The 6833-nt window shown below is 50.0% G+C and overlaps 1 long non-coding RNA gene across 1 annotated transcript; it reads left to right on the plus strand.

Annotated features, from left to right (window-relative positions):
- Nucleotides 1-1303: 1303 nt before the first annotated feature.
- Nucleotides 1304-4267, plus strand: LOC106723750. The gene is made up of 3 exons (XR_001359466.1): nucleotides 1304-1405; nucleotides 3118-3237; nucleotides 4191-4267. It is a non-coding gene; the product is annotated as an uncharacterized LOC106723750 (long non-coding RNA).
- Nucleotides 4268-6833: the final 2566 nt, after the last annotated feature.

Genomic DNA, 6833 nt, shown 5'->3' on the forward strand with positions numbered 1-6833 from the left:
AAACAGTGAGTTTTTTTTTTTTAAAATCCTCCCAATAATTCACTTTGCTTGGCTTCCTCTGACTGAAACGGGCACTGGTTAAGTAAAGTCAAGAGGAGCCTGAGTCAGGTAGTGGATGGGATGGGCAGAGACTGTGACCAAGGCATCTTGGGTAATCACTTCCTCCTGGGAATCCAGGCGGACAGTTGCTTGTACAGTTCCATTCATTTGTCACTTGGCATACGCTATTTTATATGTTAGGGATCAAAGGATGCCCTAGCCGGTTTGGCTCAGTGGATAGAGCATCGGCCTGCGGACCAAAGAGTCCCGGGTTTGATTCCAACCTTGGTTGCAGGCTCCTCCCTGGCCCAGGCCCTGGTCGGGACTTGTGCAGGAGGCAATCAATGTGTTTCTCTCACATCGATATTTCCCTCTGTCTTTCCCTCTCTCTTCCACTCTCTCTAAAAAGCAATGGAAAAATATCCTCGGGTGAGGATTAAAAAAAAAAAAGGATAGATAGCTCATCTATATTTTAAGAGAAAGAGCAGAGTGATACACAGTAGGCTTTCAATAAATAGTTGCCGATGATTAGAACCCTCGTTTCAGGTTTGTGAGTCTGTGAAAGAAACAGAATGGAGAACTGTTAGAACGTGAGGGGTCTTAACTTCCCAGGCCACCCTCCCCACAGACTCGAATAGCATAGGTGATAAGCTTTGTCTTTAAAATGCATAAAGACGTGTGGGCGGATGGAAGGCCTACATCTTCCCCCGACCGATTCTCTCTTTGCAACCTGCCCCGGGCCACACAGTGAGGGCTGGCGGAGCTTGGGTTAGAACACCATCGGGTTCAAGGCTTCTCGCCTTTCTCCACATGGTGACTCCTCCGGCTGCACGAACAAAGGCAGCGATTGCCCGGCAGCCCTGTGAACCCTGAGACTGAGCTTCGGAGGAGAAGGTGATGGCTCCTGGTGCCCGGGAAGTAAGAGGCCGAGGCTGCATGCCTCTCGGGCCTCGTGACGCTGGGCAGGCTTCAGCATTCACTCCGGGCAGCCTCCATACCCTCAGCCTCACTGAGTGCAGAGGTGCTGAGAATGTGCACACATATGCCAACCCCGTGCAGACGTCCTAAGACGAGGCAGTCAGGCTCTCGGGCCCTAGAGCAGGACGGGCACAGCCAGGCTCCCCCTGCTACCACGTTCCTTCCCGCAGGGGAGACAACACAGGTTCACTGCGGGCCTGTGTTGGCAATGAGGCCTCCATATGTTGAGGGTGGGGAACGTAGTGGGATTAAAGGGTGCTTTCTTTTCTCTCGCCACAGGGAACTCCCTGCAAAGCGATGAGATGGTAGTGAGCACCGTTTCGGTCCCTTTCCACCAACTGTCTATTGTGACACTATGGAGCTAACTAGCAGAGCTGCTGAAATCACAGTTAAGGGAAAGGAACATTAAGACACATAAGCGAGGGAAGAGATGTGTGTGAAGTAAGGAAGGGAACAGAACAGCAAGCAATAAGACAGATGGAAGCAAGACGTCTATTCTGGGTGGCAAGAGGCAGGGCAGTCATTTGCGTGGCAACTAAGACTCAGAGGTCAGGGCCGCGCTCCACAGAGAGGGCAGCGGGCACAGCCTGTGATGACATGGAGCTTCTCTCACCTCCATGGGCTCCATCTCATTGCCACCCTAGGAGGAGAGGCTGACATTGGACTTGAGGGGCTAAACATGTGGCTGACAAGCTTGGAAGTTCTGATTCTTTTAAATATATTTTTATTATTGATTTCAGAGAAGAAGGGAGAGGGAGAGAGAGGGAAAGATAGAAACATTGATGATGAGGAGAGAATCATGAATTGGCTGCCTCCTGCACATCTCCTTCTGGGGATCGAGCCCACAACCCAGACATGTGCCCTGACCAGGAATCGAACTGGTGACCTCCTGGTTCCTAGGTCAACGCTCAACCCCTGAGCCACACCAGTCTGGCTGGTCTACTAGGAGTCTTCTCTTGTTGAAGTTAATGAATCCAAACTTCTAAGCTCTCAAGCCACATGCTTAGCTCCTAAAGTCAAATGAAGGTTAGTCCCTTGAAAAACGGACTCTTTGCCTAATGACAAGAAAGTAATAACTTTAAAAGCTTTCTCTTTTATGTTATGCCAAAGTTTAGGTTAATTGATTAGGCTAGATCCAGCCTGGGCTCCTGGCCCCCAAACACGTCAGAGCAAAACTGGGACAGAGAGCAAGATAGGAGCCTTCATCTTATGGGGGATGTGGAATAAAGAAGCAGTGGGCAGGTTTTGGGAGCGCGCCCCAATTTTGTACGATGGAGCTCTCAATATGTGCCCATCAGCATCCTGAAAAGCAATGGAGAAACTGCCAAGAAGCCAAGCTAAAAATACCCAGGGAACAGCACAACCCCGGAGACGTGCAGAGATGGGTGTGAGTGCTCCGTGGAAGGTGTGAGACTCCGAGCATGAGAGCCAGGCTGCTGTGCTCATCCCAGGCTCTCGTTCTAGGGGCCTGAACCATGCGTCAGTCGGATATGGGTGGGAGGAGTGTGTGCATCTGCTTTTACACTCAGTGCTTTATCTTTGAATCAGTCCCGTCTAATAGGGCAGCGAGTGTGTAATGAGCACCTGTCATGTGCCCTAGGATTAAAACTCTAAAACCACACCCACTACTTGGGAAAGTGTGCATGAATTTTTGAGACCTTCTGATGGCTCCCCATCTCCCATAGTAACAATTATAACTTGTGGTTTTTTTAAAAAAATATTTTTATTGACTTCAGAGAGGAAGGGAGAGGGAGAGAAACATCAATGATGAGAGAGAATCATTGATCGGCTGCCTCCTGCACGCCCCACACTGGGGATCAAACTTGCAATCCAGACGTGTGCCCTGACCGGGAATTGAACCGTGACCTCCTGGTTCCCAGGTCAACGCTCAACCACTGAGCCATGCCAGCTGGGCTATAACTTGGATTTTAATGGCTTCCTGCTTCTCTGTCTACCCCACTTTCAGGATCTTACTTCTTGTAACACCTAATCATGTGTCCCTGACAAATATTTTCTCTGGTCTCCTTTTTCAGTTATCAACTGTCTGTTTCTATTATTGGAAATATGTTACCATTGGCTCATTCCCTCCTTTTCCTCCAGGGCTTCCATCCGCAGTTTTGGCAGGAGGGTCCTACTTCCTTAAACCTTGTTTTTAAATGTCATAAGCCTTCCCTCAAGTCCCTCTCAGGAGAAAGCAAAGAATGAGGTAGAAGAGAAATGGTGAGTCATGCTTTCTTCCTGAGGGCACACCCAAGATCAGGGTCTCAATGTTGATGAAAAACATTCAAAATCACTCACTGTTCATATTTTTTAATCTTTATTATTGAAAGTATATGTCCCCCCCCCTCCCCCATTGACTCCCTCCATCCCTACCCCATGCCCCCTGCCCCAGGCCTTCACCACACTGGTCTGTGTGCATGGGTTGTGCATATATGCATACAAGCCCTTTGGTTGATCTCTTCCCACCCACCCACTCCTTTTAATTTTAACTACTCTGATACGTGTCTAGTGGTGTCTCTTTGTGGTTTTAATTTCCATTTCCTTGATCACTACGGAAGCTCAGGTATACATATATATAATGGGCAAAGGTAAGTTTATAGTCGCATACGTTTATTCTTGTATTATTTTCCATATGAACAACTGTACACCTACTTTTGCCCCACCTTGTGTGTGTGTTTTGTTTTAAATCCTCACTGGAGGATATGCGCATTGACTTAGAGAGAGGGAAAGCGGGGGCGGGGGCGGGGGGGGGAGAGATGTGAGAGAGAACATTGATTGGTTGCCTTCCGTACGTGCTCGTGCTCGGGGATCGAACCCACAACCTAGGTATGTGCCCTGACTGGGAATCAAACTCTCCAACCAACTGAGCCACACCAGCCAGGGTGTCCCACCCTGTGTTTAATGGCCTTTAGATAGTCTTTTCTGTGAATTGCCTGTTTAGGTTTATTATTCATTTTTTGGGGGGGGGTGTGTCTGACTTTTAAAATATTGCTTAAATACATACTTCCTAATATATAATTTTCTTAGACTGTGTGTACATATGTATATGTATCTCTATCTCTGTCTTTCTATCGATCTATACATATGCAAGCCCTTTGTCAGGGCAGGGGTACCATTGCTAAACCATGAGATAAGGGATTAGGGACTCAGATATCTTTCTTCTCTCCACAAAGGGGAAAATATGCATCTTCCTCTCTTTGGGGACTTGATGCTGGAAGAAACAAAGATCAAAGAGTGGCGCACAGACGGCTCTAAAATCTCTGTCTCTCTATCGACCTATACTTATGCAAGCCCTTTGTCAGGGCAGGGGTACCATTGCTAAACCATGAGATAAGGGATTAGGGACTCAGATATCTTTCTTCTCTCCACAAAGGGGAAAATATGCATCTTCCTCTCTTTGGGGACTTGATGCTGGAAGAAACAAAGATCAAAGAGTGGCGCACAGACGGCTCTAAAGCAGGTAACATTGGACCCAGGTGTGAGCCAATGTGCGCCAGGCAACAGAGCAGAGCTTGGCACCCCAGCGCGCCCCGGAAGTGGGATGGCCGTGTCCGTCTGAGCTGTAGAGGTTACACAGAAGGGCAGGGACCCAGAGGTGCGACCCTCAGGCGAGTGTACCAGGACGGCAGGCACCGGGGCAGGAGCAGAGGAGCTGGGGCTGGCCTTGGTGTCTCCAGGCAACTAGAAAGCTCTGTCCCTGGATGACCACTGCTGCGCTAGGTGAACAGTCTTCCTGCTGGGCCAGGGTTTAGGGAAATGCTGGCCCCTCTGCCCTCTGCATTTGCATTTCAACTCATCCTTTGGCAGGTCAACTATTTGCATAATATGTTTGGGGCCAGGCCTACTGTGCTGCATCCTGGCAAAGGCGTGGACGCCGCCCTTGGCCCTGAAGGGTGTGGAAGCCTGTTGAGCAGCTCTCCCCCAGGAGGGCTGAGCTCAGGGATTTCTGCAGGTTTCTTTTGTCAAACCCCATCCTTTTCATGGATGACAGGGTCTCAGCTGCCCTGGCATCTCACGGTCAGCTGTCCTGCCCGTGTTCCCCTGAGGACAGACGCCAGGTGGTTCTGAGCAGATTGGCCCGATTTCATTACTCACCAGGGTACCCAGCGTCAGCACAACCCGCCCATCTCTGAGATCATGTCTCTGTTCCACAGAGCCGGGGGTCCCCGGGGGCCACCCCAGCTCTCTGCTGTCAGCCCGGAAGGGGCCACGCACTGACGGGCAGTTTTCCCTCTCCTTCCTTTCACGTGGGATCTTGCGGGCTGGACGGGGAAGGGAGAGAAGCGGTCGGCTTACTTGCTTGTCAGCTTCTCCAGGGGCAGCCGAGACATAATCATCTGTGCTCACAGGGTAGAGTAAACCCCAAATGTGGCCTCACTACGGGGTGGAGACCATAGGGTACCACCCAGCCCTGGCAGCGTGGGCAGTGCCCTGTGACAGACTCCCAGGCCCGGGCCTCCAGGCCAGGAGGCGCTCCCTCCAGGACATGCCCCAGGCAAGGCCACCGAGGACACCACACTGATCTGCTCAGCGGGGAAAATGGGAGCCTTGGAGGAAAACAACTTTCAACGTAATTTATTGTAATTTCTTGTTGTTTTTTTAATTGATTTGAGAGCGAGGAAGGGAGAGAGAAACATCTATCGGCTGCCTTCAGCATGAATCCTGACCGGGGATCGAACCCATAGTCCCGGTATGTGCCCTGATCGGGAATGGAACCGCCTCCTTTTGGTGTGCAGGATGATGCTCCAACCAACCGAGCCACCTGGCCAGGGCTACTGATGGTTCTTAATTCCTCAAGTGACAGATGCTCTTTGGGGACCATGACCCTATTTCTGCACAAGCCTGTAGGGTCCGGAATCACACCAACTCCAAAACAAAAACATCCTCCTTTGGTGGGATAACAGGAAAACAACAGTGGTGATGAAGAAACAGCAAGACGTGGGGCAAGTCCTGCCACATGTGAGTCATCTCATCACTCATTGGGCATGAAGAAGGTCAGTCCAGAGGGTCTCTGGGCCAGTAAATGCGACACATGTGGTAACTATCTCTTTGTCCTGGGGCCAGACACAGGGGAATCATGAGGAAAGCTTTCATTTTGTGACCATCAGTGTGAGGAGAGGAGACAGTTAAGAGTCAGGACTCTGAGAATGCTCGGTCAGTCCACTCCCTGGGTTCATCAATGCGTGGGTTCCGTCAGGGGCCCAGGAGGACAAACACCCTCCCCTGCAGCTCCGGGGGACCGAGCCTGCCCTCTGGAGGACAGCCAGGTTTCCCTGTAGGCACTCCTGTGGGGGCGGAGTCACGTGAAACTAACCAGTGGCTGCATCGTGGAACCAGCACCTTCATCCTCATGCAACTTTCTGGGTTGTAAGTGTTCAAATCCCATCGAGTCCAATCAACACAGAGCCACCTCCATTGAAAGCTTTCTTTCTGTCACCACCCAGGGGGCAGCTTCGGAGGCATGGAAGGGCAGCACTTTGCTTTAAACCTGAAGTTAATTTGTAAAACATCAAAATAATTGTCAAACATATTCATTCCTCAGAGGCAGTTTGAAAAACACCGAAAAGAAAATTAATCCCATGCCTATCACACAATGTTATCTGCGGTTTTGACACCTTGTAAACTTGGCTTTTCCTGTGCACATTTTTGTCCTTTTAAAAAAATATATTTTTTTATTGATTTCATAGAGGAAGGGAGACGGAGAGCGATAGAAACATCAATGATGAGAGAGAATCATTGATTGACTTCCTTCTGCATGCCCCACACTGGGGATCAAGCCTGCAACCTGGGCATGCGCCCTGACTGGGAATCGAACT

The sequence above is a fragment of the Myotis brandtii genome, unplaced genomic scaffold (assembly GCF_000412655.1).
Source record: "Myotis brandtii unplaced genomic scaffold, ASM41265v1 scaffold636, whole genome shotgun sequence".
NCBI lineage: Eukaryota > Metazoa > Chordata > Mammalia > Chiroptera > Vespertilionidae > Myotis > Myotis brandtii.